Source organism: Herpailurus yagouaroundi, unplaced genomic scaffold, assembly GCF_014898765.1.
Source record: "Herpailurus yagouaroundi ecotype Mexico unplaced genomic scaffold, PumYag 210, whole genome shotgun sequence".
Taxonomy (NCBI): Eukaryota; Metazoa; Chordata; class Mammalia; order Carnivora; family Felidae; genus Herpailurus; species Herpailurus yagouaroundi.
In genome coordinates, this window is record NW_024412441.1 from 20762662 (window position 1) to 20789470 (window position 26809).

The 26809-nt window shown below is 42.0% G+C and overlaps 1 protein-coding gene and 1 long non-coding RNA gene across 2 annotated transcripts in view; one reads left to right on the plus strand and one right to left on the minus strand.

Moving 5' to 3' along the window:
- NPAS2 (neuronal PAS domain protein 2) overlaps positions 1-26809 on the plus strand; it is a 158792-nt gene that overhangs the window by 15720 nt on the left and 116263 nt on the right. The window lies entirely within an intron of this gene.
- Positions 1079-25278, minus strand: LOC121016424 (uncharacterized). Its single transcript, XR_005784269.1, has 3 exons — positions 25130-25278; positions 9281-9432; positions 1079-1680 (listed from the first exon to the last, which is right to left on the minus strand). It is a non-coding gene; the product is annotated as an uncharacterized LOC121016424 (long non-coding RNA).

Below are 26809 nucleotides of genomic sequence, written 5' to 3' on the forward strand. Positions count from 1 at the left end.
CTTTTGTTTTATATCCTTTAAGAATGTTTGTGCTTGAGGGGCGCCTGGGTGGTGCAGTCGGTTAAGCGTCCGACTCCAGCCAGGTCACGATCTCGCGGTCCGTGAGTTCGAGCCCCGCGTCGGGCTCTGGGCTGATGGCTCAGAGCCTGGAGCCTGTTTCCGATTCTGTGTCTCCCTCTCTCTCTGCCCCTCCCCCGTTCATGCTCTGTCTCTCTCTGTCCCAAAAATGAATAAACATTGAAAAAAATATATTAAAAAAAAAAAAAAAGAATGTTTGTGCTTGACTGTAAACAATCTTTGAACAGTAGTTAAAGGAATATATACTTACCACTTTTTTGCTTTGGGGCCAAATTAAGGATTGATTAAAAAGTCATGCTTGGTAGCTATAGAGTATATTAATGAAAACTGGTTTCATCTATATCCTGGGAGTATATCCTGGCTCTTTACCCATGCTGTTACTTCTGTCTGGAACACTCTGTCCTCCTCACCTGCTGACTCTGGTTCACGCTTTAAGACTCAGCTCTGGTTTCTAAGAGCCTGATGTCTGCCCTCTGGGGTCCCATATAATGTCTTGTGTTCTCACGGCAGCACCTTAAAGTTTCAAAGTTACCAGCTTCTGCGGCTTACTCCCCACTTGTCAGGTTCCCGGGAGTGGAGATCAAATCTTGTTTGTTTTGTCTTTTAAGAGCTGCTGTATAAGAGACATCCTCCATCAGCGTTCATTGAACTGAACCAAAGGACAGGAAGCCTCTGTCATTTGAACCAAGACCAACTTTTAAAAAGTTGCATCATTCAGTTGCTTTTATGTTCTTGAGATATTCCAGTGTATTAAAGTTCTCTTCTCGACCAAGGGCTAATTCTTGTGTTCAGAGGCCCTGGGTCCTCAAAACCTTCTAATGCTTCCTGCTGGTGGCTGCTTCATACCCCAGACAACCTTCTCTCGATGGCCTCTCTTCTTGTCCTTTTTTTTTTTAAATGTTTATTTGTTTTGAGAGAGAGAGAGAGAGAGAGAGAATAAGCAGGGAAGGGGGAGAGAGAATCGCAAGCAGGCTCTATGCCGTCAGTGCAGAGCCCTACACGGGGCTTGATCTCACTAACCGTGAGATCATGACATGAGGCGAAATCAAGAGTCAGACTCTTAACCAACCCACACACCTTGCTGTCTTCTCATCTTAAGCTGCTACAGCCTGATGTTCCTAAGGCTTTGGGGTTTAGAATCTGGCATCCCAGATATGATATCTCAGAGAACATTGGATGCCTGTGAAAGCACATGTCCCATAGTGGTGGGGCACAGAACACTGTCAACCATGTCCATCAAAGAAGGTCACATGTGATAAGTGAAAAGAACACGTGACAAATGACAGCCTGATTCCATTTTAGTTACAAAAATGGATAAATGGAAGGACTAAGCTATCTGTTACAATTCAGGGGCTTGGGGTCAGGCCCCTGCTCTACTTCGTCCAGCTCTGCAGCTTTGGAAAGTTGCTGGAACATGGTGCCTCCATTTCTTCCCCTGTCAAATAGCGGTGTGATACTGCCAGCTTCATGGTGTTGATCTGAGGATTCCCTGAGATGGTATATCATCTAGGATTGCACCTGATATTCAGTAAGTAGGCAGTACCTATTAGTTGTCACTATTAAGTTTTCTTCAGTGAACATTTATGTTCATGCCAATTGTACCTAAGAAAATTGTGGAGAAAGTGTTAAAAGTTAAGAGAAAGAAAGCAAACAGATCCCTATCTGTGTGGCTGGGATCTTGCTGGAGGACTGGGTAGGGGAATGGCCAGGATGGGCTGCTGTGTCCATTGACTAAGGGTTGGAACGTTCCATAGCCAGAGTGATCCTGCAGAAAGACACACACACAGTTAAGCCCCAGGTGCCAGAAAGACTAGAGTGCTGTCTCCCTAAGTATTTACTGTCCAAAGGGATAAATCCCAGACCTTGGAGACATCTCTGGGTTATAGAAGCCCAGACACATGGGACTCTCTGACCCCTCGAGTGATTTCATATCCAAAAAGGTCAAGGTAAGAATCCAGGGCCCTTTCCATCTCATCTCCAAGGAGCAAAGGTTTCTCTTCCTCCTTTCTTGACAGAGAGAGGGGCAGTTACTTCTTTCCCGTGTGTAAGCAGAGAAATCCTTTTGTATTCCATCCCTCATCTCTGGCATGTAATCTGTACCTATGCAGAATGTCCCCATAGTCTCTCATCACCTTGCCTGGGGTCAAGGTGTGGGGGCTGATGCTGTAGCATCACTAGGTATTGGTCTAGACATGAGTGTCAGGAAAGAGCTGTCTTGTGTTTATGCAACATTCACATATATAAAGTATATAACTGTGCAAGCGGGTAACATCTCAGACCCTGCACCAGTTTGACAAACAGGCCATATAACTGGGCACTGGGCACACCACTGACCCAGAGAAACTCATGTCCTCTCTCTGGGACACATTTAAGGAATGAGGGAACTAGGTCAGCACAGCCCACAGGGGACATGGGCAGGACCAGGAAGCTCCAGGTGGCCTCACCAGTACTCCTTCTTTTAGAAGAGCCACCCTGTACATGAATAAGCAGCCAATTTTTACAAATTGTTGCTGGATTCTTTTACAGAAGAGTACAGTCCTAATGAAAGGGCTCTGTCCCAAGCTGTTCCTGAAAGAAGTAGAGAATGCTGGCGTCTCCTGGCATTTCTGTGTCTGATCAGCCTCATCTGGGAATTTAATCCATTTTCTGATCAAAGTCCAAAGTCTCTGTTTTGCTCCAGCTTTAATCGTTGGCTGTAAAGACTCCCTGCTATTTCTCTCTCTCTCTCTCTCTCTCTCTCTCTCTCTCTCTCTCACACACACACACACACACACACACACACACATTCAAATCAGGTTACAGGCAAACAGTGATTTAGTTTTGAGGGTTGGGGGGGTTGGGTAGGGAGTACACATCCAGATAAATAGGCAATCAGTACCTTCATTATGGGCAGATGTTTTGGCAATCTCAGGTAAAAGTTAATGTTTCCAGAATGTTGGGAATATTTTATTCTGTATGCTGAATTCTATATGTGAATTGTTGAAAGGGCCGTGGCCCATGTTTTCTGTTATTTTTTAACATTTCTGCTGAGCAAAAGAAGAAAAATAAATTCAAATGCTTTCCAGACTCCAGTATGAACTTTCACTTCTTTTTGATTAAAAAAAAAAGTTTCCATTTCCTTTAAGAAAGTAGATGATATTTTTGAAGGTGACTGAAGGATCCCTTTATAAAGGAGAGTGGGTGAGGCTTGTAAAGGACTCGTGCACACGGGAACCCTACACAGGACTTCCTTCACCTTACCTATCAATGAATTGTTCAGATGGGTTGGAAGATGGGAAGATGGTGTGTGAGATCCCAAGCCAGAACTAAGGAATTCCAGCCCCAGTGTGCGGGGCTGTCGCTAAGGATCCCATGCCAGTGGAGGGGGATGGAGTTTGGTGCTTGAAAGGGCCCTGAAGACTTTTACCCAGGATATTTGGAGACCAGGGGCTCACATCAATGAGCATTTTGATGATTCTCTTTAACCATGTATTTCGTACTCAGAGCACCAATTTCCAGAGAATTAGAAGAAATAATACATAAACTCTACTGGAAAATTCACCTTTCATTGCTTATTCAGTCTCAAGCAATGCTGAGGAGCCCATGATTATGAACTGGTTTCCACATGATTCCCATTGGCTCTACGGGTATAGAAGATTTAGGGTACAAGGCTGACATGCATAGGTCCAAGGGTGCATTTTGCAACAAATCCTTAATAACATATTGCCTTTCTATTGATTTATCATATTTGATGAGTGTAGGGGAACTTTCTGTTGTTCCAGTTCTGGATCAGTGAGTATTCACTCTTGATGCTATCCAGATAAGTCACTTACGCCAATTGAACATAAGAAGAATGTTTCATGATTATACATATTGGTCCTATGTAGGTCTACCTTTTCCCAGAGCAATGGTTGACTCTCTCATTGAAATTCATTTTCTTCATGCTACTTTGGTTTGGGAAGGAGATAGAGAGGCAAGGATAAGGGAGGCCTGAGCAACGCAGGGCTGAGGAAATAAATGGAGACCAGCCAGAAGAGAACCAGCAAAGGCTATTTATGCAGAACTGACTATATAGCAAGGGAGTCAGCCACCATCTCTTGCATTTCGGCAGAGACTCAGAGGCAGGCAGAGGAGGGAGAGAGCTGTACGTGGGAGCAGAGAAGGTTCCTGGTGTGCCCTGATGGGAGGCCATTGGCGTGGGGAAGCTGGAGGTGGGCTCAGGAAGGTGGGCATCTGTGATCGTTTAAAGGTGCATGTTTGGCTTTCTCTAGTAGTTCCTCAGTTGTAAGTGGGAGGTGTTGGAAATTAGGGAAGTTCTCAATTTTTAATCAAGTCCTGGCCATTTGTAGCTGATCACTGCAGAAGTTATTGGTTGGCATTTTGGATTATTGCTAGAGGCAGTGGCCTGACTGTTTACAAGCATGATGTAGAGATAGCAGGCTGGCTACCCGGGCTGGTTGCTGTAGATAAATGCTTGGTCTCCTGGCCAGGTTGCTGCAGGTTGTGGGTCAGAGTTCTGCTTTTACATACGTTGTTTGTTTGTAGGCTTAGTACCATAGTACCAACATAGTGCTGTCCGAGAGTAAACAAGAGGGCCAGCGCCCATTAGCCTGGGAGCTACTCAGGCGGTTTAGCTCCCAGTCAGGTAGTGGGCACTGAGAGTGCTCTGGTGGTCACCGGCAGGGCCCACCCGTGACCATCTGAGATCAGCTGTGCATTTGGTCATGAGGCTCATAGACACCGTAGCGTTTGTGTGCAGGGAGCTTCCGACTGCCTTCCTTCAACTTGGACTTCACGTTAGTGAACTACTTCCCTGAGGGACATACTGTTTTATTGGTCAGGGAAGCCCCAGCCTGGTTTTTAGTCCATTTTTGGTAGTGACTGACTGTCTTCATCATCTGAGGACTCCTTGACAGTGGAAGATTCTCGTCTGCCTTCTTCGTCTCACCTCTGCTCTTAGCCTTGACATGGCAGAGGATTTTCTGGCCAGGAATGGAGTCTTCCACATGGCTCTGAAATTTCTGTGGTAATCTCCTTCTTCAGTCAGTTTCTCAACACCCCTGGAAGATCGATGTCATGACCTTCCTACCCAGGGCACGGCGTCTGGCCTGAGGCCAATGGAGGCCACAGACAGATGGCTTGGTGGTGTTTGTGCCAGACCGTGGTGCCCATCCCTGTGGTCCTGACAGGCCCCTGGGGTCCTTCTAAAGGCGGTCCCCCTACCCCCTAGTTTATTGTTTGTGTTTTTATTGTGTGTTTAACATCACTGATAGTCAAAGGAGACACTGGAAACCTTCACTTTTCTAGAATTCAAGAAAAAAAAAAGTTTTCAGAGTTTAAAACAGTAAGTTCTACACAAAATGTGTTTAAAGTATCTAAGTTTATAAATAAACTCTAAAAACATTATGTAGGGTTTTTGAAAGACATCTGCAAGTTTTGAAGAGGGGATGGTTTTAAGCAGGCATTTCTTCTCTTGCCTTTGTGTGTGTTTGCGCTTTTACATTAAATGACATCCTCTGAGCGTAGGAGTTAAGTCAAAGCTGTCAAAAGATTTTTTTTCCATTCTAATAACAGCCCTTGTGCCATTGACTACCAAGAATAACAATGAGCATTTTTTTAAGCTAAAAAAGAGTATTTTTGTCGCTGAAAGAACAATTATTCATGTCCTTAAGTTATTTAAGGTATTTTTTATGAATTCTAAGAATAAGCCATTTTGAAGTTCAACCACACAAAATAAAAATGTTTTATTAGTAGGCTCTCCACCTGAAATATTTCAGTTGGTGATCTTGGCCTTTCAATAATAGTAACTAACATTTAGTGAGGACTTTTATGTGCCTTACCCTGTTAGGAATGCTGTAATTATATTAACCCGACTACTTTTCACATTATCCTCGCTTTATAGCTTGCAAATTGAGGCCCAAGGTCACATATTGGCACGATTTGGACGTGGGCCATCAGACATCCACCTTATGTCTGCATTGACTCTAGAAGGTTCCACGTGCATGCTGTTGAGGAATTTAGTTTCTCTCTTATTTCCTCCCAAAACATAAACTTGGAAAGAAAAATAAACATTTGCTGTACATGCTTTTGTCTCAGAACCCTTCAGACCTTTGCTGTCCAAGAAGTAATGATGATCATTATGCTCTTCCCTAGAATTTGGCCTAAGCTGTTGCAGATATGGCTGCCACTGCTGGCTTGCTATCCATAGTGATACCTCAAGAAAAGACAAGTGGAAAAACAAGGAGGAGGGTGGTGGTAAAAGTAATTTCTGATTATCTTCTGATCTTGTTATTTTATCTTTTGGTTAAATAGGTTTTTAGAAAACCCCCCCTTTTTTTTAATTGCAGTAAAATATTTAGTACCACTGAACTCTCCACTTAAGGATGGTTAAAACAGTCAGCCTTATGTTATACATATTTTGCCAATCAGTCAATCACAAGAAGACAAAAATTTAAAAATCCAGTGAGCTGACGGTCAGCTCCTCAGCAAGGTGTGATGTCTGTGGGATGCATGGGTTGCATTGGCTGGAACGGAGTGAGACTTTCCCTGACATATTAACATTGATCTCACAAGGAACCAGAAAGCCTCAGCAGGATATGAAGACCTTCAGAAAGAAGCCAAAAATAGTGTAGAAGTGCCTCCTTTTGGTGCAAAAAGTGGCTGATTTAGTGATTTCAAGAACCACTTCAGTTCCTGCTGTGTTTGGGGAGTGACAAGTGCAGATAAAGACACTGTGAAGACAGGCCTTCCTGTGCTTGAGAGAAGAAAACAAAGAATTAATGAAGAAGGGGGTCCCTGGCACATATGTTTAAGTTTGATGGATCTAGTCTCTTTTAGAAGTGAATGTCTTCAAGGACTTTTCTCTGCAAGGAGGAAGCGCAAGCCCAGGGAAGGAGGCTGTGTGGCACTGATGCCAGGGTGTGTGGCTAGGCCAGGGAAGATTCAGCCATGTTCATGATTTTAGGAGGGTTGTTACAGGTTTTGCGAGAATCTTGATTACAAAGTTCCATGGGTTCTTGGTGGTCTGTTCCATCCCTGTTTTTTTCATAAGCTGTGATTTTTAGGGTGCAATTTTTGAGGGTTTTATAATGTTCTAGAAGAAATACCTGCATCATACTTGGGAGGGTGATGCCCTGAAAAGTTCTTATAGGTACAGGGGCAGGTCAAGATCTGGATCAGAGCTTGAGTTTTGCCACTCTGGGCTCACTCATAAAGGATTTAAAGAAGGAAGAGATGGATAGTCAAGAGAGAATTCACAGAGCCTCAAATGTCCTGCACAATTTGGCATAGAGCTAAGCCAGGCCACCTTAAAATGGTCACCTCCACACTAAAGCATACACTCTTTCTCAGAAGCATCCCACTGAATGATGGGAATAGACACATGCCATCACAAGGTGGAAAAAACAATCTTTTGCTTAAATGTGTGGGTGTTTAAGAGCATTACCTGCATGACCAGAAAACCTAGGGCTGGAGATACCTAAAGAGCACATTTCCCTCTAGTCGGAGAATACATAAATCTAGAGCTGGAAATTATTTTAGATTTGACATTTACGTTGTCAAGAAACTTTCCCATATGTCCAACAAGGCTTTCTATTTAACTTCAGACTGGCAAAAATAATTCTATTTGGGAGAAAGGCTTGTTGTTGTTGTTTGTCCTGAATTGCCCTGACACCTGCTCTCTGCTTTGAGACGCTTCACCATGAGCCCCCAGTCTCCTGCACTGAGGTATAGCCAGTGTGTGACTGGCACACGTCAGTACCCGGGGCCCGCTGTGGCGGGTCACTGACAACATCGTCCGCACGTCAGTCTCAGGAGTATGGGATTCCCCTTACGTTTGAATCTAGGTGTAACCTGAGTTTAGAGACTCAGTGGGAGAGAAAGATAGTCCATTTTCTCCCCTAAGTGCTGTTCCATGAGCAAGATGCACTTCTTCCAAACAATCCTCTGGAAGTATTTATTTTAGCCTATGTGGCACATCGGCCTAAAGTCAGCTTCCTTTCTCTGGTTTGGATGGTCGTTGGGTGTAAGAACGAACGTATTTAACAGACCCTAAATGGGGTCTTTAAGTCAACTGTCACCTCCCTGCTTAATTATGACCACCAATAAATCCTAGAGAGGATGGTGGCCAAAGCACTTTGGAGTTTCCAGCAGATACACACCATGAATTCTAGCCCTGTTGCCCATTAGCTGCAGGAATTTGGGCACCCGGTTTTAGGACTCTCTGTTTCAGTTTGTTTCTTCACAGGACTGAACTAGAGGTAACTGTTCCTTAGAGTCTCTTCAGCTTTAAAATTTCTGCCTCGACGATATTTGAGTCACAACATTATTGTAAAATTCCTATAAACATGAATTTATCGTATTTACAAAAAGCTATAATGCTTTTCCTAGTCATCTGTAGGAAGAAATTAAAACTGTTGAATTCTTAACTTTGCCTAAAGCCACACTGTGGAAGGTTTCAGGGACCAGGAGTTTTCTCAAGGCTAAAGTTTGTGAGGAAAAGGTTTTGAAAAACTGGAGAGAGGACATGGCAAGGTTCTGTCCATCAGAGGCCCCACCATCTGTAAGTATTTGATGTAAGCTAAAAGAGGCAGCAAGAGTTGGTGACAGAGGGAGAAATTGCATTGTAATGGTTGGTGGAAGGTGGTTAGTCATTTTGAAAAACAAAATCTAAAATTTTACATCTTTACTTTATGCCAGATAGCCAACTTAAATTCCAGATAGATTTAGCAGTGATTTTTGTTTTTAAAGAAGGAGAAAGTTAAAAAAGCAACATTTGTAAAGCTTTACCCTTAAGTAAAAAATTTTCTGTAGAAGAATGAAAAGAAGTTGCAAAAGAAAATATTGGCAGATTTGACTTAAGTTCCTGTGCTTCATAAAAAGGCAATCCAGGGGCGCCTGGGTGGCTCAGTCGGTTGAACATCTGACTTCGGCTCAGGTCATGATCTCGCGATCCATGAGTTCGAACCCCGCGTCAGGCTCTGTGCTGACAGCTCAGAGCCTGGAGCCTGTTTCAGATTCTGCGTGTCCTTCTGTCTCTGACCCTCCCCTGTTCATGCTCTGTCTCTCTCTGTCTCAAAAATAAATAAATGTTAAAAAAAAATAAAAGAAAAAAAAGGTAATCCAAATGTGAGGATTGTTCACTGGAGAGGATATTTGCTGAAAAGAATGAAATCTTCAATGTAAGGAAAACTCTAGAAACAGGTCTTATAACTAACACTCTTACCCAGAATTTCTCCAATTCTGCCCCAAGAATCACTTGCATTAGAATTAGTTAAAAAGGTAGATCCCCATCCTCCGCTGAACTTTCCCACCAGTTCTTCAGCATGCTGAAGGTTGGGATCCATTGCCCCACTCTGGCAGAGAGAGCCTTCCTTCCTGTGAAGGCACAAAAGAGGAATGACATATGGTTAACACGAAAATGGTTGGTCTCTTGAGAAGTTGAGGAAGTGTAAATAAGATCATTTTTCATCAATCAAGTTATTAAAAAAAATCTTAAGTGGTAATTCCTAGAGATGTGAAGCGTGCTTTCCACGGCATTGCTTGTGGCGGTGTGTATAAGGAAAGCCAACTGCAGCATGTGTCAAGAGCCCTTGACATCTTTATGCTCAGAGCCCCAGAATTCTACCTCCGGGACCTCTCCTAAGGGAATGCTAACCACAGTGCTGTTTGTATTGGCAAAAAGTTGGACACAGTGATATCTGAAAAGCTTGGTGTGGTTGAATAAACCTTGAGCAGTCACTGGCTGGAATAGTCTACAACTATTGAAAGTATTATTTCTGGAGACTATACAGAGTAACACAGGAAAATGCGTATAATGTTAAGTGGAAGAAGGATCAAAGTTGTGTCTATAGCATGATCTCAACTACATAAAATGCACCTGTACTTAGGAAAGGAAATGCAAAATGTTAGTGGTGGTTGCCTTGGGTCATGAGTCCATGGAAGATTTTAAAGGCATTTATTTATTTGTTTGTTTGTTTATTATTTATTTATTTACTTACTTACTTACTTTCTTTCTTTCTTTTCTGGGTCCTCCATGTTTTTGAATGACTAAGTATTTTAATGTATATGAAGGGAAGGGGGTGCCTACTTGGCTTAGTCTGTTGAGCGTCCGACTCTTGATTTTGGCTCAGGTCATGATCTCAGGGTCATGGGATCAAGCCCTATGTCAGGCTCTGTGCTGAGCGTGGAGCCTGTTTGGTATTCTTTCTGTGTCTCCCTCTGCCCTTCTCCCTTACTTGTGCTTTCACTCTCTCTCTTAAAAAATAAAATAATAAATAAATACATGAGGGGAGGTGGGAATACACTCAAAGGTGATCCTCAGTGAAGGAGAAGAAAAGAAAGTGATGTCCTGCTACAGGTAGGCTCTGGGGGAGGAGGCTCAGAGAGTCCTGCATTACCTCAGGTGGTGCTGGCTAGGTAGGTGTTGTTGTGCTCCCATTCTGAAGATAAGGCACTGAGGCTTGGGTGGGGTAGATAACTTGACTTGGATTCCTTAGTAAGTAAGAGTTTTTGGAGGGGCGCCTGGATGGCTCAGTCGGTTGAGCATCCAACTTCAGCTCAGGTCATGATCTTGCAGTTGTGAGTTCAAGCCCCACATTGGGCTCACTGCTGGGAGCCCAAAGCCTGTTTCAGATCCTCTGCCCCCCTCTCACTTCCCCTCCCCCACTTGTGCTCTCTTAAAAATAAATAACCATTGAAAAAAAAGTTTTTGGAAACTCCAGGGATGGATACCGTGGCCATTTTGAGGTAAGAATTTTCCCCGTGGGACTCAACCTACCAGTCTTAGAGCTGGTCCTAATTTGACAGATGTTTACATCTTCAGCAGACTCAGGGTGACCCGTTCAGACCCACAAACCTGTCCTCTTGCTGAGGTAGGGAAGAAGGGAATGTGTGATGGGGCAGTTTGGGGAAGGCACCCAAACTGGTGTAGCTGCAGAGAGATGGGCGGGGCTGCTCCCTGCTTGTGAGCACCTCACTCTTCACAGCTGAAGGAAGAGAATGTGCAAAATAAAAGAGCAAACCTCTACGACCTGCAGTCTCCAGAAGCATCAGACCTGGTCGGTTCGCACTAGTTCCCTGACAAGGGAGTTAGTTCAGTGGGAAGAAAAAAAAAGCCTGCTAAAGTCTCCATATGAATTTCGCTCATCATTTTTCCAGATCACTTAAAACATTAAGCACACTGAAGCATTAATTAGCGTGCTGAACTTCCTGAGAGGAGCAAGAATAATTGGAACTGTGAATTTTAATTACCTATCTTGTAAACTCCTTCGAGGTAAAGAAGGCCTGTCTACTTCCCCATAGACTTTCAAGGGGACTCCTTCAGATTTCATAAGACTCTCCATTAGAACTACAGTCAGTAAAGTGTTGTTGTGGGAATATATTGATCACAGGCACCTGAAGGGAACGCTGTCAGCATCTGTCTGGAACTTGCTCAGGCGAGACCAAGACTGAAGCTAGAGGCAGAAGTGATAACTACTTCACTTAGTGACGAATCTTCAATTTGTTTCTCAAAAAATAGCATAATATGTAAATTTAAATGGACATTTCTCAGAATTCTCTCTCAGTCAGTCAATCCTCTATGATGGAGTGTAGGACAGGTTGGGTTTTATCTCCACAGTCCTCCAAGGGGTTGCTCACCAGGGCCGTTGGTAGCTATGTCCTGGGTGAATGTATTTGCAGTCATGCTGGGGATATCAGTATGGATCCCATGCAAATGCAGAGGACGTGGTTGTCATTTTTGCGTTTATAACCTCAGGCCAGGAACAGTGTCCTTTTGTGTTCACTTGCTTCTAAAAGGTCAGTGCTTCAGAATAGGTCTTTCATACATTTCAGAAGGAGGCCAGTGAGACCCTGTAGTGCCAAGACAAACTCGTGGTACCATTCTGCTTCTCAAGGCAGGATGCATGAAAGGGGAAATAAAATAAGACAGCAGACACGTGGGGAGGACAAGGGGGAACCACAGGCTCTAGCAGCAAGGTGGAGCAGCTCACCTTTCTGGCACATCTGTCCACCAGATGGAGGTGTAAGGGCCAAGGTCTGCAAGGCAAGTGGTGACCCGGGGAGGGAACAAGAACTAACACAGCACTGAAGAAATTTAAAAGCTGTAAGCCCTGCCATTTGAGGGTGGCCGGTGGGCCCTCTGTGGCCTGGTATGTTGTCTCAGAGACAGCACCGAGGCATGTTGTGGGAGATCGTGGCAACTGGCCAGACCTGTGGCTTGGGCCAAATCATGACTCTGTCTAATGAGAGTGGATGAAACACACTTCAAATTAGCCTAAGCAAACGAGAGAACGTGCCGGGAGGATACAGAGTAGGTGCAGAATCCATGGAGGGAAGATCATACCAGGGCCAACAAATGGACTAGGGTTTTCCTTTGCTGCATCAAGGCCCCATCCTAAGACAGGCTCTCCCTATGATGGGAAAAGCCCCCAAATCACACCCTAACACCCAGAGGGGAAAGAGAAAGCCTTTTCCCCTGGCTTCTATAGTCCAGTCCTAGGGCCAGATTCTGATTGGCTCTGCTTGGTCACATTTTCTCTTCTTGGGCTGCTGCAGTGGCCTAAGTCATGACCGTAAAGGCCCGGGTCGTGCTCACGCTTGGAGTCTGGTGATAGGTTCTATGAGTGACAGCCGTGTTAAAACAATGTGACAAGAACCTAAAGGAAGTAAGAGTGGGCTGGAATAACTGGAGCCCACAAAGAGGTACACTCCAGACCTGCTGCTTTTTTGATGATGCTCATTGTGAATATGTCCATTCATCAGTCTTACCAGACTGTCAGCACCAGACCTGTGCCGACATGGTGAGGCCATTAGCCACCTGTGGCTGTTGAGCACCTGAAACATGGTAAGCCCAAACTGTGATGTGCTGTAACTAAACTACAAACTGGATTTCAAGATTTAATAGGAAAGAGAGAATGTAAATTACCCTATGAATAATTTTGAAAAATGTGTCACATGTCAAAAGATAGTATTTTGTATACATCAGGTTCGACAACATATATTGTCAAAATTACCTTCATTGTTTTACGTTTTTTATTGTGGCTACTAGACACTTAAAATTACATATATGGCTCACATTTTACTTCTCTTGATGGCACGGTGGTAGACTGAGTTCATATTTCTATCTTGGGGGTATTCAAGTGACAAAATACCAGTTTATCCTTAAGTTTACTATCCACTGGGCCATGTACTTTTATTTTCCTTGAAACTGTCTCCTATAACTTCAGTGTGTATTCCTTGTTTGAATGTTAGGGGATTTCAGTGAGTAAGTTGCCCCTCATAATTCTGAGACAGAAGTCTATTCTTTCTAGAAAGGCCCAGTCTGTCTTATCAAGACCCAGAGACTGTGGCCCAGACTTACCAAGCTAAAACCACATCAGATTCAGGGGGATAACGGTGACTGACAGATGTCACAGTTTAGGTATAGAATCTCGTTCTTAGATCCTGTCAGTGAAGGTTTGCACGTCTCCATTAAAACCACCAGCATTCTGAGCTACTTTGTTTTAGCTCTTGCAAATTATTTTTGTGCCTCCTTTGTTGACTCACCATGCATTTAGTCTGCAATCGGATGTGAGAAAATGTTTCAGAGCTTAATCAAAATGGGAGCTCTCTGCCCACTTTTAGGTCTCACTGTTGCCTCCCTCCATTCATCCATCCTAACATTCCTTCATTCAACAAGTGGTTACAGCCTCTGGTATGTGTGAGGCCTCGTATGGGTCCTGGGAATGAAGCAGCGAGCCAGCCAGGCCATTCCCCAAGCTGGTGGATCTGGCAGTCTGTAGCACCAGCTTTCGCTTGCTTTCACGTCTGGTGAATCAGTGGCTCTAAACCAATTTTCCCCAAAACTCTTGCAGGAAAAGTACAATGCCTAGTATGGAGAGACTCCGGATAGTTCAGCTTGAATGGAGCCAATGAGGACACAGGTGGGGACCCCGTGACTCTCCCCTCTTAAAGGGCTCCTCTGAAAACCCTTGTTTAAATCACCTTTCTCTCTCCAAACATGTTTTAGTTATTATGTCTCCGGTAATACATTTTGATTAGCTGGATTAGAGCTAAGATCCCCACTTGATCAAGCAAAATTAAGGAGCTTTTCCTGAAATTGACATATTGAGAGAAATACATCCAAAAACAAACCAAAAGAAAACAAAAAATGGATCCAGCTCTGCCTGGCTCCTTAGGAATGTTTTCTCTAGGACAGGCATTAGATTTCAGGTAATTCTCCCCCTGACATGTAAATACCCAGTGAAAATCAGGCAAGACTGCAAATTAGTTCATTTGGTTGGGTGATGAGAACTGTTTCATTAAGCCATTGCCCACTTTCCCGAGCAAAAGCTCCCAGTGCTGTCGCTGTTACCCTTCTTTTTCATGAGCTGTGCTGATCCAGTTACAAGGCACCCATTTTATCTGCCAGAAGGAACATTCTTTGATGAGGATTTAAGTGCATCCCATTTAGACCTTAATGGAACTAAATTAGTGAAGATTTGAAGTGTAAGAGAAAAAAAGAAAACCTTTCCCCTTTCTACTCCTTTGAAGGAGACCATCTGAAGCTGATTTTTTAAAATTCATTGTTTTTAAGGGGGAGAACACTGAAAATAATAACACTCAGCAGAATTAAAACCACTTAGCACACTCTGAGTACAACTCAGTGTGTTTCCTAGTTGCTTAACAACTAGGAAATTAGAAGCTACAAAGAGAAAACTTGTATATATGTGTGTGTGAGGAGGGATGTTCAGAATCATAATTAATATGAGTCAAAAAGAAGCATCCGTGTGGTCCGGGGAGAACGGAGCCATAAGGAGAGGAAGATGTTCTGGTCAGCATTCGGACTGCTGCCTACTCCCCTTTTTGTTTTGGTTGTGTCATGTAAACGTGTAGGAGTGGGTGGTGAGGAGATGAGCAGAGCAAGTGCTGGAGAGTGGTGGGGTGCATTATTGCTGGAATTAGGATGACCTGGGGTAGAAAGGACAGTGTGTCCAAGCACCAGCTTAAGATCCTGTTGTTCCCTGAAATCCCCTTGAGCTTTCACTCACCGGAGACATTGCTAAGCCTGACTGTGGACTAAGTGGCAGAGACATAGAGATAAAAAGCCCAGTCTCTCTTCTCAAGTAACTGGCTAATGGGAAAGGCAGCCAGGGGACCATCACTCAGTGTGACAGCTGCCCTTGGATATGGCTGCTGGGCTTCGGGCGCCCACGTTCGTCAAGGCAGGACAGGCCGGAGCAGGCCACTGTGCGAAGTTACTGAAGTGCAGGCAGAGGTTACTGGGCTTTAGTTTCAGGGAGAGTTCTAATATTGAGGGGCCACTGCTTCCCCAGTGGAAGCTGGCCAACTAAGTATGATCATGTGCTCTTGAGTGCCTGGTCTGGAGGCCACGCGAGTGTTTCTGTACACCCGGTGTCTGCTACAGGCAGACCACTCTTCACTCCGTGGTTTGGTTTTCCTTCAGTGTCCTCCAGAGTTCTCTGCCTTGTACCACTGAAACAACCACTCATGCATATCTTCTTATGTATAATATGTGGTCTCCCTTACATCTTTTTTTGAGAACTCAAGCTGCCTTCCTGTCTGCACTGAAGAACAAGCTTGTCTATTTAGCCATTATCTGTTACAGGTGAGCTGGAAAGCTGGTTCTGGAACATTCTTTAGGAATCTGGAAGAAAAATTGGTACTCAAAGGAGGAAATGATACTATTTTTTTAATGTTTATTCATTTTGAGAGAGAGAGAGAGAGAGAGAGAGAGAGCAAGTGGGGAGGGGCAGAGAGGGAGAGAGAGAGAGAGAGAAGAGAGAATCCCAAGCAGGCTCCTCACTATCAGCATAGATATTAAGAGTCGGACACTTAACTGACTGAGCCACTCAGGTACTCCAAAATTATGCCATTTTTAAGAACATGTGATTTGTTCAGTGTTAACCAATATGTTGGCATAGTGGGCCTAGAAAAGAGATGAGGGTTAAGTCACCCCCACTTTCTTCCTATCAAGACTTGTGCTGCAACTGACATTACTTGTCACCATAAAAGCCACAGGTCTTCTGACTTGGCTTCTGCCATCTGGGGTTCAAGGTCCTGTCCACATTTAAAAATCATAACCCAGGGAAAGTGAGACCTAGAGAAAGAATGTGATTTGCCAGGCTATTAAGTGGTGGTAGTGGTTAGACTTGAACTTGGATCTTCTCTTTATTGAATATGGTCTTTCTCCTTTTTGTTCTCTGCTTTGTACCTTTAAAAACTGCAGAGAGAAAACATTCTCCCATAATACTCTCTTGCTTGTATTAATTACTTTAATTCCCTCTCGGAGCCAAGAAAGCATTGTCAAATGAAAGTTTTGCTGCATTTCCGGTTCTCTGTGTTTCCCCTTTCTTTACAGAGAAGGCTGGATTGTAGGGAGGCTGGAAGAGTCAAGTGTGCTGGTCAAGGTGCAATTCAGAAGGTGGTGGGGAGCCCCCAGAACTACACATAAAAATTAATTACAGAAAAATACATCATTAACAGCAGATCTTACAGAAGGTCCCAGGGTGACTATTATGTGAAATTAATTAGTATTTATTTAATTTTTTTAATCACCTTCTTGGTACTATGAAAATAGTCCTAATTACTGACATCAGTAGTTTTAAGTCATTATGGGTCATTATTTTATGTGTCAGTGTACTCATTCAGCTCTACATACGTGGATTTAAATATAGCAGCCCCTTCACCCCTTGGGACAGTTTTCCTACATGGTAACATGTTTGGAAAAACTAAGGCTGGAAAAATCAAAGTCTCAAGGAAATAAGATGTTGGAGTAAAATAATTGACAGTTATGCTGGGACCAGGTCACCAAGGACCTGATGTTGCTTTTTTAGCATTTGTCCTGAGTGTAATGAGAAAACAATAAAGGTGTGTTTAACTTTTTATTTTGAATAATTTCAAACTTAGAGAAAAGTTGCAAGAACAGTACACTAGCCAGCTTTCCTATACCTTTCACTAAGAATTCCTGTAAACATTTTATCATACTTGCCTGACCACACACTGTATTTATATACATATTATTATTTTTTACTAAACCATTTAAAGATAAGTTGCTGATATAATGCTAAAGGACCCTTTCCTGTAAGTCCATAGTGCAGTCATCAAGATAAGGCAGATAACCTTGATGCAGGCCTTTCTAATCCTCAGGCCCGTTAGAATTCTGCACATTGTCCCTTTCATGTGCCTGGTGGGTCTAGAGTCCAGTTGTCTCTTCCATCTGAGACAGTTACTCTTTTTTTTTTTTTGTGACCTACACATTGTGGAAGATCACATGTCATTTACTTTATAGAATAACCCTCCATTTGGGTTTGTCTGATGTGTTTCTGTTTTTGCAGAAACACACTGTGATGCAGCATATCAGAAGACCATGCTCTTGAGGTGCCTGGGTAACTCAGTCAGTTAAGTGTCTGACTCTTGATTTCAGCTCAGGTCATGATTTCACAGTTCGTGAGTTTGAGCCCCATATCGGACTCTGCGCTAACTGTGGATGGTGCCTGCTTGAGATTCTCTGTCTCCCTCTCTCTCTTCCCCTCCTTCTATCTCTCTCTTTCTCTCTCTCAAAAATAAATATTTTTAAAAAGTGAAATAAATATTTGAAAAAAGACAATATCGTTGACTAGTCCCATTACAAGTGATGTTAACTTTGATCACATGATTAAGGTAGTGTTACCAGCTTTCTCCACTGAACTATTTTTTCCTGTTAATAAGTATTAAAAGATATTGAGGCTAGATGAATATATTGTTTCTCATCAAGCATTCACTCACTAATAGATGCTCACTTGCTAGGTGCTTCATACTTGAAATAATCTTTACTATGGTGGTAGGCAAATGCTAAGCTTGGAAGTCCTTCATCCCATCTACGTGTATTAGTTGGCAATCTACTTGAAGGAGGAGATTTCTTTCTCTCTCATTCATTCATTCATTCATTCGGATCAGTATGAGTTCATAGATTCTTGATTTATTCCATGGGTTATAATTACATTTGTGGCACTCAGACTATCACAGGTTTTGTCAGCAAGAGCCCCCTTGAGCTGGCTTTTGACATGTCTGCATCCTTCTTTGAGCATGTGTTACCTTCTGGCACAATAAGATGGTCCAGGCTCATCCTGTCCTTTCCCTGCTCCAGCCCTGGAATAAGCAGTACATTGAAGGGCTCTGAGTTGGAGAGTGGCCTGCTCTGATTGGCATTTAAAAAATATTATGTGGCTGCCCTTGAGGACACTGAAGGGAGAGGCAAGAGCCGAATCAGAGAGTCCATTCATAGAACTCCCAGCTATCACTTGGTCTGTTAGCTTGGGCTAGGTAGTGACCGTGCAGATGGGAAACGGGGGTGGATCCAAGGTAGATTTTGAAGCTAGAACTGACAGAGTGTAATGGTGGGATGTGAGGGGGACAGAGGGAAAAATGGAAGTGTCCTTTCCTGAAATAAGAAAGGCAAGGAAGGGGATGACAGCTTTTGGCAGGAAGATCACAAGTTCCAGTTTGGGCCTGTGGAACAGGAGCTCTAAAGTAGCGCCAAAGTGGAGGGCACAGTAGACACAGGAGTCCGGAGCTCAGGACAGAGGCCTGGCTGGACACACATACCTGAGTATTGTGAGGTTCCATCACATTCTTGAGGGCCTCTTCTATAATTTTTTTTTTTTGAGAGAGAGAGACAGAGAGAGACAGAGACACTCCATGCCCAGCAAGGAGCACAACACAAAGCCCAACTTGGGGCCTGATTCGGGGCTTAGTCTCACAACTGTGAAATCATAACCTGAGCCAAAATCAAGAGTCGGACGCTTAACAGACTGAGCCATCTAGGTACCCCACTTCTCCAAGTTTTGCATCGAGTCATACTGACCAGCACAGTTGTCCTGCTCACTTGCATTCTGCCTTGTTTTCTTTTTGCAGCTCTTGGCAAGCGCTTGGCATTTTTCACACATATTTCAAAGCTTCGGGGCAAGTTTTCTGAACTGGCCCTTGATCCATTTTTCAAGAAGGAGGAGTATAAACAGATTTCCTCTCTGCAGTACCCCATGACCACCCAGCCCCAGTAGACTGGAGGAGGTGTCAACAGTAATTGCCACACATTTTTTATGTTAAGGGATCTGTACTGAACTGTGAATATGTTAAGAAAAGAAGAAAGAATATGTGTGTGTCTTTACATATACATATACGTGTGTGTACATATTAAAATGTTTGGTTTCGAAAAATACATTTTCACAAAATTAAGATTGACAAGGGATTTTTGAAAACAGAACATAGATAAAGAATCCACGAGGGGCACCCAGGTGGCTCAGTCAGTTAAATGACTGACTTCTGCTCAGGTCAGGATTTCATAGTTTGTGGGTTTGAGCCCTGTGTGGGGCTCTGTGCTGATAGTTTGGAGCCTGGAGCCTGCTTCAGATTCTGTGTCTCCCTCTCTCTGTGCTCCTCCCCTGCTCATGCTCTGTCTCTCTCTCTCTCTGTCTCAAAAATAAATAAACATTAAAAACATTAAAAAAAAAAAAGAATCCATGATAAGGGGAACATAATCCTGGCATTGCCACGGCCCATCAGATGGGTAAAAGGAGCAGATTAGAAGAACACATACCAACCAAGGACAGCCAGAGTCAGAACTGCTTCCAAGTAGATGCTTGCTCACAAATAACTCAATGCTTTTATCACCCAAAATTTGCTCCTCGGACCATAAACAAGGGATCTGGCTTTCATGCATGAAGTTCAGTCCTCTTAGTAGATATGGATGTCATTTGTTTTGGCATTTTTGCTAATGTTTATGGAGTTATTTTTGCCTCTAAATCAGAAACAGCTGGTTTTACTGATGTTCATGGGGCTGCTTTTTTAACTTTTGCTTTTGTCTGAAAAGCTATGTCGGGAACTCTCCATACCTCTTACATTAATTTTGGTTTTACATCTAGGACTGGCACTGACAGTAACCTGGCAATGTGGGAGGCCAGCCAGACAGCAAGGGCTATGCCGGCCAGTACCTCCATCAGTATGGAGGGCCATAGTGATGCAGTGGTCGCCCCAGCAACTACTGCCTCCCTTATCGCAACCTTCTTGGATCCTTGGTAGACTAGAAGAGGAGGTCTTTGGGTCCCCTTTTGCCCTGATTTTTTTTTTACATTTCCCAGAGGCATATTTTTTCATCAGGTCAGTATACCCCCTACTCCTTTTTCATAAGGGTATATAGGGTCTGGTTTCTATATAGTCAGTTTGGCTGGAAGATCTATGGAGAAAAGTACAGACAGTGTTCAGCTCTGTTGTTGTTTTTATTGAGGTAGAATTGACATACAGTGTTATATTAGTTTGGGGTGTACAACATAGTGATTGGACAATTCTGTACATGACTTGGTGTTCACCATGATAGTGTAGTTACCATCTGTCACCATACAACGTTATTACAATATTATTGACTATAGTCCCTGTGCTTTACCTTTTTTAGTTTTCATCTCCATGACTTATTCATTTTAGAACTGAAAATTTGTACATCTTAATCCCCTTCATGTATTTTGTCCATTCCCCTAACGCCTCCCTTCTGGCAACCACTATTTTGTTCTCTGTATTTATGATTCTCTTTGTTTTTTGTTTGTTTTGTTTTTTAGATTCCCTATGTAAGTGAAATATTGCACTCATCTTTAAGATGTCTGACTTACTTCACTTAGCATAATACCCTCTAGGTCCATCCATGTTGTCACAGATGTCAGGATCTCATTCTTTTTATGGCAAAGTAATATTCCATTGTGTGTTTGTGTGTGTGTTTGTGTGTGTGTGTGTGTACACACACACCACATCTTCTTTATCCATTCATCTGTCAACAGACACTGGGCTGCTTCTGTATCTTGTCTACTTGTAAATAATGCAGTAGACATAGTGGTGTGTGTAGCTTTTTGAATGAGTGTTTTTGTTTTCCGTGGGCAAATACCCAGTAATAGAATTACTGGATCATATGGTAGTTCTATTTTTAAGTTTTTGAGGAAACTCCGTACTGTTTTCCACAGTGGCTGCACCAATTTATATCCCCACCAACAACGCATGAGGGTTCTCTTTTCTCCACGTCCTTCCTGACCATCGTTGTTTCTTGTCTTTTTGATACTACACTTAATGTGAGTCTCCCTTTATAGGGCATACACATGTACAGGTCCCATTTTGTGTCCTCACCATACTAGAGATGGCAGCTGTATGGGACTCACTTAGCTCTCCTTACATTACCTTTTAGCAGCATTAATAACAGCTGTTTGTAGAGTTGTTATGAAACAACTTGTTTTGGGATGGCATCATCTCCAATAAAGAAGAATGTGTATTCACTTCTCTATCAGGAACCATAGCTCATACAGAACAGAGTAAAAATAGCAGCTACTGTTCTGTCCAGTTATTCCGATGCCTCTGAAAGCCTACCTTGAAAAAATGCCCCCCCAAAACAAGAGAGAGAGAGGAAAAGGGCCAGCTTGTAGCTAATAAACACTCACCACAGAGAACATTTATCCCAAGTGTTTGAGTGCCACACGTAGGTAATGCAACTTTGCTGGTCAGTCAGACTAGTTTTATACAAGCGGGAGGGGACCAGCTGCCAGATTGTGCTCTTTTCCACATTTGGTTGGTTGGTTGGTTGGTTGGTTGGTTGGTGGTTGGATGGGAGCCCCATGTGGTTACCCACCAACCCCTGCCTGGGTTACTGATTGTGTCTCAGAGGGAGAGACTCTGGCAGGTAGACAGAAGCTCGTATCAATGCTGTGCTGCCCATGGGCCCACACATCCATAGCCTATGTTCGGTGGGTTGTTTGCCTTTGTCAATATCCTCAAGGGATGTGAAGCCCAGCACTAGCTTTGGATGGGGGAAGTATATCTCATGGGTCAGAATTGCATGTGAAGGACTTTAAATAGCTTCTCTTTCCTCCTTCTAGTCTAAACACAGGAATGGGAAATTGTGGACACCAAAGGGTTGCATATTTAAATACAGCTGGACTATTTTTGCACAATGGTGAAGAAATGGTTTTTTGTGTCATGTTTTATATCTTTGCCATTTTGACCATTTTTATTTTAGCTCTTCCATCTGTGAGCTCTAATAGCTCCTATTATGTATATAATTCATATAGAGGTCCCTGGATTCCACTTTGGAGTGTGATTATTGCTGTACATTTCTCTCTCATACACTATACCCTCCCTGAAGGCCAGCTTGGGAGCTAAAGCACATCTTAATTTGTCACACTGCCTAAGCTGAGCTGAACACAGTTCAGCACTGAGGAATTGCCTGAAATGAATGAACAAAAACATTCCTACTACATCAAGACTGGTCTACTTGTGAAAATGCTATGCTGAGATGTTGTCAAGAAGGGATATGTATTGCACCTGAAATATCGGAAGCTAGATGCTCAGTGGGAATTTGGTTGACTTGGAGTATTACGATTTAACATTATATTCCTTTGGAAGTTATGAATAATTCAGAGCACATAGGGGATACCTTTTATCTTCTCTGGGTTGTTGATTTGCGTGTGGTTATTGTGCTTAATAAAATATGAAAAAGAGGACAGAGAGCTCATCTGAATGTCAGCTCAACATTTTATGGTTATTGTTTTAGGAACTATTACATTACCTTAAAATGCTAGACCCAGTAGCCCATTGAGGTAAAATATTAGGAGTATATCGAAACAACTTATAAATTTCCTTGATATCTTCTAAAATATTGTGATATAATAAGATTCTCTGCTTCCTAAAAATATATAAATAAGGCCTCTACAGCATAAAATGGTGATGAGTTGAGACTTAAGTTGCCCTCTGATCAGCCAAATAACTCCCAGGAATAAATAACAGGAGAAACCAGCTTTAGAACATGTGTATGAATTGTCTGGCTTTAGAATTATAGAGCCATTTCTAGGCATAAGGAAAATGACATTGAAAAATGGTTGCCAAGTCATTTGTATTGTTTGTATATCTGTACAGCCAAAAATTGCGACACAACACTCCCTTATTTTTTAACTACTACATGTTTCAGCGCTTGTCACCATGGATTTATGGTGAAAATACAAAGCAATAGTTTTCAAACTTACTCATCTCAGGATCCCTTTACATTCTTAAAAACCAGGGAGAATCACAGAATATTTTCTTACATGGCTTATATTTATGAATATTTGCCATCTTAGAAATTGAAACCAAGGAAAATTTAAAGTCATTATTAGTTCACTTGGAAATAACAATAATAAATGCACTGCATTGTAACCTAAAAATAATAACTATGTTTCCCCTAAACAATAGAATTTAGTAAGAAGAGTGGCATTGTTTGACTTTTGGCATATCTCTCTAATGTCTGCCTTAATAGAAGGCAGATAAAACATATCAGTATCATCTAGGAAAACTCCACTGTGGACTCTTGAGAAAATGAGATTCATAAAGATGAATAATGTCTTAGTATTATTATGAAAATGGTTTTGATTCTGTGGGCCTTGTTGCAAAGCCTATGAGCAACCTAGGGGTCATCTGCCCACATTTTGAAAACTGAGTAATTAGTTGAATACAAAGTAATTAGTTGAATCAGGATATTCTTGGACATAAAAACGCTGAATCCAACTAAGAATCTGTTCTCTGTGCCAAGGTGTTGGCAGTCTGTGGTGAGAAAGTGTCTTGTTCTGCCTAACCAAGCTGATGGGATCCTTTGGACAGACTTTCAGCCTTCTCTCTGTATAAGGGACAAAACCTAGCCTCCTGTCTGCTTAAGGTGGTGCAAAGCCTCTACTTACCCGCTCTCGTCTTCTTCGCACACTTACTTCTATACTTTCCTCCCATTGCTGTGTTTTGGAAAGCTCCCATGATTCACCTAGTTCCCTTACCAGTGACTACCGACATATTCTGCTTTGTGTGACACCTTTGCTCAACCTAGGGAACCTGGTATACTGTTCACCACCATGCACTAAAATAAGAAGGTGAGCTCTTGAACAAACAGAACCCTAGGAAGACCCAATACTTTGACCGTTAGAGAATTTAGAAAAGGGGAAGTTCCAAGTGCTTTGTGCTGTTGACTGAATCCTCAACCCACATGCACGAGGGCAAGTTTCCACTAGGCTTACAAACTGAAGGTGCTCTGTCTGGGAAGGACAACTGCCAACTTTGGGGACAAAGAGTCTCCTGTTTAGACCAAGACTATGTAAGTTCTAGAAGACCGGACCTGGAGCAGTGCTACAGAGGGAGACCTTGAGCTGCCTCTAGTTAAAACTGTTAACATCCTAAGCACTTGCCTACACGTTGACTGTGATACCTGCTTATTCCTGCCTCTTTACTGACTCCAGCCTGTGACACAACCCCCAGCCTGACTCCCCCACATGGCCCTCCACCCCTCATCAGTGTTCATATTAAACTCTTCCCCTTATGAATGAACAGTTTCCTTCCTCATTGCCTGGCATTGATCCCTGCTGTGTAACCACAAATTCACCTGGAACCTAGCTATACCATCAGTTAGGGCTGAACCATTGGAACTGGAGTAAGCAGTGCAGTGTGACAAAGGGGTTGAGACCAGAGAGAGGAGAGGAGAACGATCAATCAGTACAAAGGATTCCTGTCCATCTTCTGCTTTTCTTCTTGAACACTCCTGACACAGTTTGTGAAGAGCAGTCTACTCATGAGTCACTTGTTTACTGTGGGATTTCATTCCCCTCCCTTTAAGGAAACTATGAGGGAAGTAGAGCTGAGTTAATTTTCCTTTAATCTGGCCCCCTTCTGCTTTTCCCAGCAGGCTTTATCCCTATCAGCAGGCCCAGATATTTCCATCAAGGTATCTCTTTGTCAGCAGCCTCAGATAGAGTTAACCTGACATGTCAAGGTTAACACAGATGCTGTGTGCTTTCTTTCTGAAATATTATGCTGAAACCTGAATGCAGGACGATTAGGTTACTCTACCAAATAGAATACACACTACAAAATATCCAGAATTATTACAATGCCACAAGTAAAGACAAGAAGACATAGTAGTATATGATCTTTTTCATTTATGCATCCAATCATTTACAAATATTTTTTGAGTGCTGTTATGTGCCAGACATTGATACATCTGTAAACAAAACACAACAAAACAAAAGATTCTTACTGTCATTGTACTTACATTCTAGCCAGTAACCACTCATCATTTGTCCAAAATTTTGGATGAAATAAATCTTTTCCCTAGATTCCCAGTGGTCATATTGGTTGATGTAGTTTCTTGTTTGCTGTTGGGTAGGTGTCCAAGAAGCTGAGGTGAGTGAGGAAAACAGTGCTTGTTCTTTTCAGTGACATAAGACATACTAGTCTAAAAGGAAATCATTTACAGATTAACTAATTTATTTGGTAACCAATGTAATATCTGGTCACTCAACAACTTGCCAGATTTGAAATGGTTGTTCCAATCTTTTGTTAGGAGCACTGAAAAATAGTGTACTCTGACCTAAAAAAACAACTTCCCAGATAGTCAATATTTGCTGTATGCTTGAAAATACTGCTTATTCTTGCATTATTGGGTGCAGTATTCCATATATGTCCATTACATCTGTGCTGCCCAATTTTATATATCATAACTCGTTGTGTTGCTTAATATTTCATTTATGAAATAAGATTTGTCAGAAGTTTCTGACTGTGATAGAGGAGTTGTCAGTTTCTCCTTATGGTTTTGCTCTATATATTTTGAGACTGTATTGTTAGGTGCATACAAATTTAAACTTATTTTTCCTTCCAGGTGAACTATAACTTTTATACACATTTTGTGACCCTTTCTTATTTCTAGTTATGCTTATTGCCTTAAAATCTATCCATTTGGTATTAATAGAGGTACACTGGATTTCTTTTTTTAGCATTTACCTTGTATTTGTTTTTCCTCCTTTTACTTTTAAGTTTTCTGTTCTTACCTTTTAGATGTGTTTCTTATAAACATAATTTGCTCAATCTTTAAAATTATGTATGATCATATTTTTAAATTAGGGATATAGTTCATACATTTATTATGATTAATATAAATATATTAATATAATTAATAGATATTTATATAATATAAATATAATGTTAAAATATTCTATTTTAAACCATTTTATATTATATTTGGCATTTGTCCTAGCTTTTTGTGCTTTCCTGCCTTTTTTTGATTTTTCTTTTTCTGTTTATTGCATTTCCCTCCTAATCTGAATTTACAATCTTTTTTTTTTTCAAAGATTTTGTTTTTAAGTAATCTCTACACTCAATGTGGGACTTGAACTAACAACCCCAAGATCAAGAATTGCACACTCTACCAGCTGAGGCAGCCAGGCACCCCGGAATTTATAATATTTATGACCTTCATTACCCTAGTATTTTAACATGAATACTTAACAGAGTTCTATGTTAATAATATTTTTCTTCTTCTCACAAAACACAGGAAACTTAGATTGATTTATTACGTAAGTGCTATTGTTATCCAGCATTTTAGTTCCATCTTTTTGGTACCCTCAATTAGTCACTATTATAGTTGTTTGATAAAGCACAGTATCTTTTCTACCATTTCTTCTTGCCTCTCAGAATTCCCATCTGAAATAATTTACTTTTTTTCTGAATGAAGTCATTTAGAATTTAGTTTAGTGGGAGTTTGCTAATGGAAATTCCTTCACCTGAAATATCTCTATTTTATCTTAAATCTTAAAAAATATTTTTATGGGGTATATGGTTCTAGGATGATGATCAAGTTCCCTCAGGACTTTGAAATTATTATTTTCCTGTCATCTGGCTTCTATGTTATGTTTGCAAAGTCTGGAGCCAATCCAGTTGCTATTCCTTCTTTAGG